Source organism: Schistocerca serialis, chromosome 3 (assembly GCF_023864345.2).
Source record: "Schistocerca serialis cubense isolate TAMUIC-IGC-003099 chromosome 3, iqSchSeri2.2, whole genome shotgun sequence".
NCBI lineage: Eukaryota > Metazoa > Arthropoda > Insecta > Orthoptera > Acrididae > Schistocerca > Schistocerca serialis.
The window spans coordinates 954547930-954561129 of NC_064640.1; positions in this window are offsets into that span (position 1 = coordinate 954547930).

A 13200-nucleotide genomic window follows, 5' to 3' on the forward strand; every position below is an offset into this window, starting at 1 on the left:
GTCTAGGGACTGAAGACCACAACAAAGGTTGATCTTGGTTTGTGGAAGGGGAGTATCTATCGTATTCCCTGCAGTTGTGGCATGTCATATATTGGTCAGACCAACAGCACCATGGAGGGCCGATGACCTGAGCAAAAGGGTCACACACGCTTACAACAGCCAAGCATATCTGCTAATGCAGAACATTGCCTTGGCACCAGTCATCCTTTCGAATATAACAACACGAAGATTCTGGCATGCATTTCCAGCTATTGGAATATTGTTATTAAGGAAGCAGTTGAAATTAAATTAGCAAGTGACTTTCTAAATAGAGATGGAGATTTTTGCTTACATTCTGTGTGGAAACCCCTGCTCTTTCCCTTGTCAAAAAATAGGGACAGAGTTAATGCTACCTCATCCGTTGATTATTAATATCAAGAACTGAGAATGTCTAACATAGGTCATCTTTGTTTTTGTGGTGTTGGTGTTTACATGGACGTGACCCCATCCCCCTCCCCTCCACACACACACACACACACACACACACACACACACACACACACACACACAGACAGAGAGAGAGAATGTGTGTGTGTGTGTGTGTGTGTGTGTGTGTGTGTGTGTGTGTGTGTGTGTGTGTGTGTGTGTGTTTTGAGCCCAACTATCACTCCTAGTTCTTATTCTTACAACCCTTTTCTGCAATTTAAAATATGTGTCCACGTTTTGTGCCTTCAATCCACAGAAAAGAGTCCCATGACTAAGAACTGAGTGTACAAAGGTGCAGCATGTCACTACAAGACAATGGCTATTACAAACTGATGCCATAACCCTAAGAGCATAATGCACTGATGCTGTTCTTTTTGACAGTATCTTTCTGTATTCTTTCCATGTTAGCTGCCGACCAATTTTCATCCCTAAAAACTTTGTGCTTATTACACAACCTGCAGATTTATTATGTATGCTTAATGTGTCCGAGTTATTTCTCCTCTTTATGCTGAAGTGCAAACAGTTTATTTTCTTCACATTCAGTGTTGATTTATTACATACTGCCTAACCATATTCATTATTGAGGGTCTCCTTTGCTTTCTCTAACAGGAGTTCTGGTGTTTTATCAGTGACTATGATGTTGCTGTCATCAGTAAAGAGAGCTTTGCCTCCACATCTTCTTATCTGGAAAGTAATTTATGTATATTAAGAACAGAACAGTATCCTATACACTATCCCGAGGAAAACCTATGTAAGTTTTTTGCCTGACAATTGTTTTACTACAAATTTATCATGGGCAGGTGTGTGAACCATCTCAACATATTGTACCTTTTTTTTCCAAATAAGAGTGGAACCACTCATTCACTATTCCTTTTATACCAAGTGCTTCTGGCCTGTTTAGTAGTATTTTGTGGTGAACAGTAAAAAAATAGTGTGAAAATGCCTTAACTAAAGGACTTATTTATTATATTTGTTAGTGGAGCTTTTATGCTGTCTATGGATGCCTTCATAACTGAGACAGGAACTTCATCCACACTTGTCGACTTCTTACTTTTTAATTGTTGCATTGTCTTCCTGACTTCAAGTTCCATTGTGAAAATCATCATCATTGTGCTTGCTGTGTAAGTCATTGTGGATGTTACCTGCGTTTTAGGAAGGTTTTGCTACAGCTTCTCTGCAATGTTTGAGAAATAATCATTTACACAATTTGCTAATTCCTGAGGACTTTTTATTATTCTACCACATTACTAATTTGTATGTTATTTTACTTGTCTCTGCCTTTTCGAGTTTTTGGGTTTTATAACATCCAACACTACTTTCCTTTTATTTTCTGCAATATCTGTCACTCTCCAACTGCAGTAGATTGTTAGCAACAAATTTAATCATTGAATAAATGCACTATGAGGTTGTGATTCGTATTCCCAGTTGCCTGAAACCACAACTTCAATGTTTACCTGTGTGTACCCTACACACAATTCTAATTAACTTATTTTTTGCAGTGAATACTTTTTGCTGAAGTGAAGATTACCCCAGAATATTATTCTACAGGACATAAATGAAAGAAAGTATGAAAAAATGATAATTTACTGATCATTACAACCCCAAAGGTGGCACTAATTCTTATTGTGAAAGTAGCTGAATCTACCTGATGAGTTTGTACACCACCCAATTTTGGATCTGCAGGATGATTTCCACCCACCATGAGTCCATGATGTTTAGCTTACCCTACCCCCCATGGACCTTGGTGGCACCATATAATCAACTTTGCCTCTGCCATCAAGAGCAGTAGCTGTCTGTTTCTCTGTCCCAATATGATAGCATGCCAGTGAAGGCCCAGAGAAACTCAGCTGTCAAAATTAATGCTTTATTTTGCTCATACATTTCTGCTATGTTCGAGCTGCTTAGTGACTACACCGCCCACTCCATGTGGGAAGAGCTGGGTGACTGGTGAGATGACAACCGGTAACCAGCTGCTGGCTGTACACACATGCGCATCTTTGCTGATGCCTGTACCCAGTTTGTGGAAAGTGACCCCATTGCAGGAGTCATGCTACAAAAACCCTGCATTGCAGCCAGCTCTCAAATTAATGAATGCATCCCACCAGCCTTTGGTATGGAATGTGCACACCACGATGGTGGAAGAATGGCTGCTGTACAGGGATATGACCTATTGCCCCTGGGCACGAATCCAGCTTGCTGATGCAGTGAGCCTGGGATGATCCACTGTGCCATTCCACTTAGTCCAGAAGGTTGACTTAGTGCGGGAAGCTGGTACTATGACGATGATCCAAACTCATGGCTGCTGCAAGTGTCTCCGTGTAGTTTCCTCATCTGGTGTAGTCTCCACTTCCTCATAGAACTGCTGGACTGTGAATGAAACTGCTACCAAAATAAGAGCTATTTATATAAGGTAGCAGCACATCTGTTATGCCAATGTGCTGATTCTAGTGACATCCTTGGCAATCTCCTTGCCTGTATTCAAGAACCATGTATTACCACTGCGAGGCAGGTTTCACTGCGTGAGCCTGACCAGTCTCATCATAATTCAACTGCTCTGTTGCTATAACCTAAATGGCAATGCTCTTATTCACCAATTATCAGGTTGCAGGTTCGAATCCTGCCTCGGGCATGGATGTTTGTGATGTCCTTAGGTTAGTTAGGTTTAACTAGTTCTAAGTTCTAGGGGACTAATAACCTCAGCAGTTGAGTCCCATAGTGCTCAGAGCCATTTGAACCAACTACCAGTAGCTACTGCAATACTCCACCACATATTTCCACACAAAATGATTGTGGCACTACATAAGATAAGTCATAATGTCTGTATTGCCTCGCATGTTTCTACATTTTTCCAGAACCCAGACTGGTCTTCCATGAGATCTGCTTCTACCATTTTTTTTCCATTCTTCTGTAAATAATTCACATCAGTATTTGCAACCATGCGTTATTAAACTGATAGTTCAGAAAAGCACCTGCTTTCTTTGGAACTGGAATTATTTCATTCTTCTTGAAATCTGATGGTACATCCTCTGGCTCATTCATCTTGCACATCAGGTGACTGGCTCTTGTCAGGATATCAGTAATTCTGAGGGAATGTTGTCTACTCCAGGGGCCTTGTTTTGACTTAGGTCTTCTAGTGCTCTGTCAAATTCTTCACACAGTGTCATATCTCTTCAATACTCCACCACATATTCCCAAAGATTTGCCCACAAAAGGGTAGTGGCACTACACAACACCTGTTCACATAAAAGACCTGGCCACCTGTGTCTCACTTAAAACACAAGAGTGCGTTGCAGCTTAACAAACAAGGTTCAGAGACCACATTTAACCTACAAGTCTTTCTTACTAGACTTCTTGTTCTAATAAGCTGCTTATTTTCACCCCACTTAATAGTACATTAGTTCCTCTGGTACACTCATTATATAGTGTCATTTTAATTTTATTCTGCTAGTCACATGCTCTTGGCAGTCCTCTCTCCACACCCTTGAGGTTTGTTCCATGTTCTCACATCCCCTTAAACACTATAAAATACATTTATCATCAGCATTCACATAACAATATTCCACATACACTTGCTATGGCTATTATTACCTTGGAATCTCTCCCTGTGTTGCTTAACCTTACAGCATATCTAGCACCCCATGCCCTGCTCATTATCTTAAATACTAAGAAACATTTCTGCTACCAGTCACCTTGCCATGCTTATGTACACACAACTTCTAACTCTTCATTTCACACTTACAGACTAAAAACCACCCTGGAAAACTTTTTCCCTCTTAATAAATTATCCTTAACATATCACTTTTAACAACACATAGTCTGGCTTATTAAACTCTTATGCTTGCATTTCATTTATCTGTCTGGTGGTTTTATTACCCTTGTTTGGGAATACCATTTGGAACTTTTGTCCATGCTACAAAAATTCCCTTTATGCTTCCCTAGAAAACATATTCCCAATGTTATTCTCTAGCAAGCCCCACATACAGTATTACAACTCACAATTTGTTGATGGGTAGTCCCACTTATACCTCTCACAGCAGTGTGCATCACAGATGGCATTCCTTCTGAAATGCATGACTTTCTGGTACTTTTGTTCTCCAAAAGCAGCTTCCTGATGGCAAGTGGCACTATATTATGGGAATTATGCCTTATTGTATTTGTACACAGTTTAAGTGGGTTTTCCAATATGATAGACACACTTCATGACAGCTTTACACTGGCCACAGTCTCCTGTCACTGAAGGTTAACTTTGGCAAGATATTTGGTCAGAACATTTACTTTCAGGTTTGTCTCATACCCTTCACCCATTTTACACTCACTGTGTGTATCAACCAATGGTTGTATTGTAAACAGACCACAGTGTGCTTCAGCAATTTGCTCCACGAGGCTGTGAGATAGCACTTGCACTGCTGAAACATTGCAAACCTGTGGTGTGGACTGTTCAAGCTGGTGGAGGCTCTGTAATGGTGTGGGGCATGTGCAGTTGGAGTGATATGGGACCCCTGATATGTCTAGACATGACTAATGACAGTTGACATGTATGTATGCATCCTGTCTGATCACCTTCATCTATTCATGTCCATTGTGCATTCTGACGGACTTGGGCAATTCCAACAGGACAATGCAACAGCCCACACATCGAGAATTGTTAGAGAGTGGCTCCAGGAACACTCTTCTGAGTTTAAACACTTCTGCTGGCCACCAAACTTCCCATACATGAACATTTTTGAGCATATCTGGGGTGCCTTGTTATGTGCTGTTCAGAACAAATGTGCACCCCCTCTTACTCTTATGGATTTATGGACAGCTCTCAAGGATGCATGGTGTCAATTCCATCCAGTACTACTTCACACATTAGTCGAGTCCATGCCACACTGTGTTACTACATGATATTAGGAAGGTGCACCAGGTTCTTCGGCTTTTCAGTGTGTAATGAATACACAAGAAAAAGTAAGGGGCCTAAGATGGAACCTGGGGAGATACCACATGTGATTGATTCCCAGTTGGATAACGTCTGATAGCTTAATACACGTTTCTTTCTTTCTGACACTCTTTCTTTTCTATCAGAGATACAGAATTTAAACCATTTTGCAGCATTTCCTGTTACACCATAATATTCTAATTTACTTTAAATGATACTGTGATTTACACAGCCAAATGCCTTTGACAGGTAACAACATATACCAATAGCCTGTAATTTATTTCTAATGAATTATGTATACCAGATGTCACAAAGAAAAACAAACCATTGGAAAGAGTAACATGGGGCATTTCACAGACTCCATCAAAACATGCAATCAATAACAAATAAAATACAACTATTAGAAGTTGAGCTCCAATCTTTGAACTTCACAGTAGTTTGTATTACTGAGCACTGGTGTAGAGACACAGAAATCCAACATGTAGTATTATCATTGTCTGAAAAGGCAAACTCTTACTGCAGAACTATTTCAAGGGGTGGAGGATCATGCATTTATAACAGAAAAGGAACACAGTTCAAATCTTGACCTCAGTACAGTAAGTGAAGACAAACTCATTGAAATATTAGCTATTGAATTAACAGGGCTTGATATCGCCAAGAAATTCAATGCGACTACAATCTAACTTGGAAATGGAAATGTTCAGTTAGTTAGTTGCTCTTGAGTCGCTCTAGAGTACTTTTGCGATCGTTGTCTGGACGCAGACACTATTAGATTGTTTCAGTTTTGGAAGTTTGATAATTCTTGTGGTAGAGACTGAAGTCTTGCTCAGCCATTTGACAGATGAAAGTTAATCTTTACCGTTCTCAATGAGACGGTATAGTAAGACGAGTGTTAGACTTCAATTCAGTGATATTGTTTTATCGGACTTAGCCTTCGTACTGATGAACAGTTACAAACTTTGAGAGCAATGGATCAACGACAGAAAAACAATTCGTAGTCTCGAGTAGGACATAATAAAATGAAGACACGAAGAAAGACAAATATGCCGATTAGTCAAAAGTTGTCGTCAGCATCACGATTACTGAAATGAACAGAAGTTAATCTTGAATGACATATCAGTGTGCATGTGTTGTAGGGGCAAACAATTGATTACCAGAAGAACAATAAAATCTGAATCAAAAGATAAATCTTACGTGTCGCCTAACGCTTTAAACATTTTAAGTGACTAAGTGAGTACATGAATAATGGACAGTGAAGAGTGATTACTTTAAACCAGTATTATGGCGTATTAAAAAAAACATTTACTCCAACATAATTTATCTCTGGAGTTACGTCGGACTGTTGTTAATAACTGGACATAGTAACGGCATAGCAACGGAATAGTAGACAGCAAATTTCCATCCTCCTATGTATGATATGAAAAACAACCGTCAGGATGAAATCAAGAATCAAGATTTTATTTCATCATGGAACTAACCGGGCATAATAATAAAAATAAACTATTGCACTTTACCAGTTCACACAAAATGAGAAGACTGTTGCGGAGAGATAACAGAATATTTCTAAACCATGTGAGTAGTTGTGTTCTTATGAGTTTTACAGGTGCTGTTCCACGTCACACTGATGGGGACAAACATCGTCTCCTCCCGATGAGTGAAGAAGGAGGGAAGGGACATCACAAGATACAAAAAGATCTATAGGAAGATGCTGATTGCTGCAAAAAGTCAGTTAGTGATAAAATAATATGTAATGCAGAGAATAAAAGCAAAGTAGTCTGGGATGTTATAAAAAAAGGACATGGGGAGAGGCAAACAAATGCAGAATAACATACTGCTAAGGGAGGGGGATAAGGTAATAAATGATTCACAACACTTAGCAAACTATGTAAATGAGCATTTTTCAAGTACTGCAGACAAGTTGCAGCAAAAATTCCCCAAAACAAATATAACACCTGTAAATAATGTTGCACTAAATACAATGATTTTACTTTCAACAACACAGAATGAAGTCAATAAAACTGTTGAGAAACTAAAAAATAAAAAGTCAGTAGGCTTAGATGAAGTACTAATGTGTGTACTGAAATCATGCATAGGGATTATACAAGACCCCTTCACAAATATAATAAATGAATCCTTCACATCAGGGACATTTCCAGAGCAGTTAAAACAGGCAAGAGTTGTACCTTTGCTTAAGAAAGGTAATGCACAAGACACAGAAAATTACCGGCCCATTTCCCTGCTGTCAGCATTCTCAAAAATAATAGAAGCAATTACAAAAGACAGATTAATGAATTACCTGAATAAATACAATCTCTTAAGAGAATCACAGTTTGGTTTCCGAAGTGGCAACAAAAACATGGAGTCAGCTATAGAAGAATTCACAAATGTTGTACCTGATGCTCTTGATAAAGATGAGTGTGTCGCAGGCATATTTCTGGATCTTTTTAAGGCATTTGATGCAGTTGACCACAAGATTCTACTCAATAAATTAGAAGCATTAGGAATAAGAGAGGTAGTTAATGACTGGTTTCGATCATACCTAACAGGTAGGGTACAAAGAGTAGAGGTAACACATACTTCAAATAGATCTAAACATTTACTAAAACACTTATCAGTATCGAAATACATTAATATAGATGTTCCGCAAGGTAGCATATTAGGATCAATAATGTTCCTGATATACATCAATGACTTTCCGAGTAGTCTTACTCATGGTGAAAAAATTCTCTTCACTGATGACAGAAATATTACAGTCATGAGAAAACAAGAGAACTCCTTTCCGAGAAAGCAAATGAAACTCTCAAGGAAGTTTATGATTGGTCAATACGCAATAAAGTGACACTGAACATAAAGAAAACTAATGCCATGAATTTCAGTTTGAAGAGGAAAAATGACAATGTTAAATTAAATGTAGATGGCACCTCTATAGACTGTGTAATAAATGCAAAATTTCTAGGAATGAATATTGATTCTCAGTTGAAGTGTTGTGAACACACAAAGGTACTTGCAAAAAGAATGTCATCTTCATGTTATGCCCTTAGAATCCCATCATCAGTGTGTAACATGCAATGTCTTTTGATTACATATTATTCATATGTACACTCAATTCTTAGCTATGGCATTCATTTTTGGGGAATAAATGCAGAAAATATGAACATAATTTTCAAACTCCACAAAAGAGCCATAAGACTAATATCCAAAAATACTAGTCGAGCTCATTGTAAAGATCTGTTCAAAACACTGGGGATTTTAACTGCTTTATCTGAATACATTTACCAGTCAGTTGTACACATAAAAATAACATTAGTAAATACTGCACAAATAACTCTGTCCATGACCATGCAACAAGAGACAGACTCAACTTACATTTACCAAGAAAAAATAAACATAAAACTCAAAACAGCATTTTATACCAAGGGATAAAACTGTACAATAAATTACCGAAAGAGATTAAAGAAATTGCAAAAATACACTTATTTAAAAAGGCAGCTAAAAAGTACCTGTTATGCAATACATTTTATACATTGAAGGATTACTTGGATAAAACAGCGTAGGGGTTTGATAAAAAATGTTATACAAATAAATAAATAAATAATAATAATAATAATAATAATTATTATTATTATTATTATTATTATTATTATTATTATTATTATTATTATTATTATAAAACACCCAACATTCGACACAACACCGTCACTTTATATTTTTTCCTTCTCTTTTCCTTTCTAGAAATACTTACCCCAAAGCTATGCATACCACAAGTGTGTGTGTGTGTGTGTGTGTGTGTGTGTGTGTGTGTGTGTATAGTGTGCACAGTGACTGATAGACATGAGTGAACAGTGCGGCATTACATTATTTAATAAGTTATTTGTAAAAAAAAAAGTATTGTATACCAGGAGTAAATCTAATGATTGTCTCTAATTAGAAGTCTGTAAATATATGTGTATATGAATTAGCTTATTTTAAATTGATCTAAACTTGTAAATACTTTGACATGTCCTATAGCCTTGTAAAAAGAGATCTACAGATGAATAAAGCTGCAACTACTGCTGCTACTACTACTACTCACTATATGTGTCGATAACGTTCTCAGTATTAGTACCCTTAAGAAACACGAACTGTGTCTTGGATAATATTATATTTGTGGTCAGATGGTTACCATGACAACTTTTCTAAAATTTCTGAGAATGCAGGCAAAAGTGAAATTGGATGGAAGTTTGAATGTGTTTCTTTATCTTCTTCCCTATATCAAGACTTCACTTTATCATATTTCAACCATTCAAGAAATGTCCCACTGATAAATGGCTGGTTACACATTTAACCAAACTCAGAGGCACACTCTTTGATCAATTTTTTGATGTATTGTCATACCCAATAGCATTTTTTTATTTTAAGAATTACAATGAGGGACATTACTTCTACTGGTGTTGTGAGGGTTATAGTCATATTATTGAAGTTAATGGTAGTGGCTGGTCTTACATATTCCATGGCAGCATCTACTGAACCTGACAAATCCCCTCTTTTCAGTAACAGTGATGAAGTGCTTATTGAAAAGTTTAGCAACACTGCATACATTTGTTACCCATGTATCATTTACTCTTAATGCTATGTGTTCCTCTTCGTCTGTGGTTCAACCAGTCTCTTCCTTCACTATATCTCACATTGCCTTTGTTTTGTTATCGGATGTGACTACTCTTTCCTAAGAATGCATTTGCTTCGATGTCCATATTACTGTCTTCAATATTTTGCATTGTGCTTTGTAATGATTTATAGCATTTACTGTTGTGAATTGGCAGGAGCCAATTCATGGAGTTTGGAGGAAGCCGAAAGGCACGCGATTAAGCTCACGCAGGCTGGCGTGAGGTCTGGAACAGGTCAGAGAAATAAGACTAGCAAAACAAGAGTAACTGGTAGAATACTTAACTTTAATCCACAATTGGAGTACATCGGTCTGATGGTTCATGCTTCATTAGATACATAGCAAAGGATAAATGGCGCCTTCCTAGGTTGTAGCAAATGACGTAGCTGAAGGCTATGCTAACTATCGTCTCGGCAAATGAGAGCGTAGTTCAGTGATCCATCTCTGGCTAAGTCGGCTGTACAACTGGGGCGAGTGCTAGTACGTCTCTCTAGACCTGCCGTGTGGCGGCGCTCGGTCTGCCATCACTGACAGTGGCGACACGCGGGTCCGTCGTATACTAGCGGACCGTGGTCGATTTAAAGGCTACCACCTAGCAAGTGTGGTGTCTGGCGGTGACACCACATTTACATCAGAGCTCTTTCTGACTGATAGTTTCCTATTTGTCTTACAGGATACCTTTATTCTCTGAGTAATCCATAGTGTTTTTTAGAGACTTTGGTCTAACCTGGGCTACTTTTGGGAGGAAACAGTTGTCAAATGAATTAAGGACATTATTAATAAAGTTATTGTATTTCTCATTCATGCTGTGAGCCTTGAACACATCACTCCAATTCATGTCTTTGAGGAGTTTCCCAAAACATTCAATTTTTAGCGTACTGACAACCCTCTTGAACTCAGATTTAGTAGATTTTATATAGTGATCAGTATTAATATTTAGCAAAAGGAACTGCATGTCATGGTATGAGAAGCTACTTATATTTTCGTAATACAATTTTGTTCGTTAGACATTTCTACAAAGATGGTATCAATGGCCGTCTTTGAGCCCTTAGTTATTCTAGTTGGAAACTTAACACTACGAATTAACTTGACTGCAATAAGTTATTAATGGAGGAGTTTTCAAGAAAATCTACATTAAAATCACCAGCAACCACTAATTTTTCTTTTTTTGTTGTTAAACAGGCCAATACATCTTCAAAGTGATTTACGAACATATTCAAATTACATGCTGGTACTCAGTACACACTTGCTATTGAGGAATGATTTATTATGAAATTCTACTGCTATTACACATTCTTGCATGTGCTGCTCTAGGCAAAATTTATGAATGCCTATGTTATGAAATTTATGGCAGTCCTAATGAATGTGGGAACTCCTCCATCCTCCATTTCTACCCTACAAAAGTCAGAAGCTAACCTAAATCTTGCAACACTTAACACATCCACACCAGCTTTCTCCATGCTCCCACCTAACATAAAGCATGAAATTGGGAATTCCTACCAGTTCAAAAGAAAACTAAAAACACATCTCATCAACACTTTCTAGAAATTATCTGAATACCTAGATACTGGAATTTAATATTTCAGTTAACTCCACGGCAAGTAGCAGTGTTTGTTATAAAGTTGTACAAGTAATCAGTACTTACAGATGTAAAAATATTTTCTCTGAAAAATACCATTGTAATTACGTAAATATTAAGCCACTAAGAGCAGATAAATAGCGGCGGTCTTACTAATTTACTGGATTAAATTTAGAGGGCATAAGTGTAAATAGCATCAAGCAGTGTAGAGATTGTTTATTGTTAATGCAGTGTACATATAAAGTTTCCATGGTGTCTTTGTTTCATCTTGACTCTTTCCACATCCCAGAAGGTTCTCCTTCTTCATGGGATCTGCAGATCATCATGAATGAATGAATCGGTGTGTGTGATTGGATATACTTTTCCTATATATAAGAATGATCCTGCTGCTGCTTCCCCTTTTTTGTATGTGCCAGGGACCTAGGAAACACATGGTACTGCAGAATGAATGTTGAAAAGAGTGAAACTGAGAACACGAGTGGGTGAATGGGTGCAAGCTGCAGAAGCAATGTGAAAGTGTAGACTTATGAGATGAGTGTGTGAATTGGCTTGACCATTCGAGGACCTATTACCATATTTTTATTTTGCTCAGAATATGTTAATAAAGTCTTGGATTGATTTTGTGTATATATCTAAGAGAAATTTAATTAATGATTAGATATAGATTTAGAAACTGGGGTTGGAATAGATGTACTATGCCTGACTGAACATCATATAGTCACTCATATGGAAAAGGTAAATGTAATTGGATATAAGTTTGCAGCACAAGTAAGTAGAGACACTATAGAGAGAGGAGGAGTTGCCATATATGTTAAAATGTATCATAATGTGAAAAATTTAGATACTAAAAAAATCCGTGTAGAGCAACATATGCATGTGCATGTGACTTTAAATTAAATAATGGTACTTTTATAATTGTACCTGTTTATAGGACCCCACTGGGAAAGTTCCAGCTATTTTTGAAAAACTTGCATTCTTTGTTGTGCTATCTGTCAGACGGTGGGAAGCAAACTGTGGGGATTTCAATGTAGATTTTCCGAAAGGGTCCGATAAAAAGCTTGGCCTTTAAGTATTACTTGGTTCTTTCAATCTGACATCAGTTATTTATTTTCCTACTTGGGTGCACACTGATAGATAATGTTTTCATAGACCAAGATAAATTGAATCAAATACGAACTTTTCCTGTTGAGAATGGTCGGTCTGTTCCTGATGCACAGCTAATTACAATATATGACATAGCTCTATACAGTAATACAAAACAGTTCTCCAAAGCAGTGCATTCAGTTAACAATTTAACAATTGCAGATTTTACGGAAAGCTTGCAACAGTTAGACTGGGATGAGGTGTACAGGGAACCAGATGCAAATTTAAAATTTAACCTATTTGATAATACCTTTGTGAATATATTTGAAAACTGTTTCTCTAAGAAAACAATTAAACATATATGTAATTAACCATCTAAAAAACCATTGCTTACAAAAGGGATAAATATATATTGTAAATAGAAAAGGGAAATGATTCTTATACCTAGAAGGAGTAATGATCCAGAAACAGTGAAACATTATAAAAACTACTGCACTGTATAAAGAAAAGTTA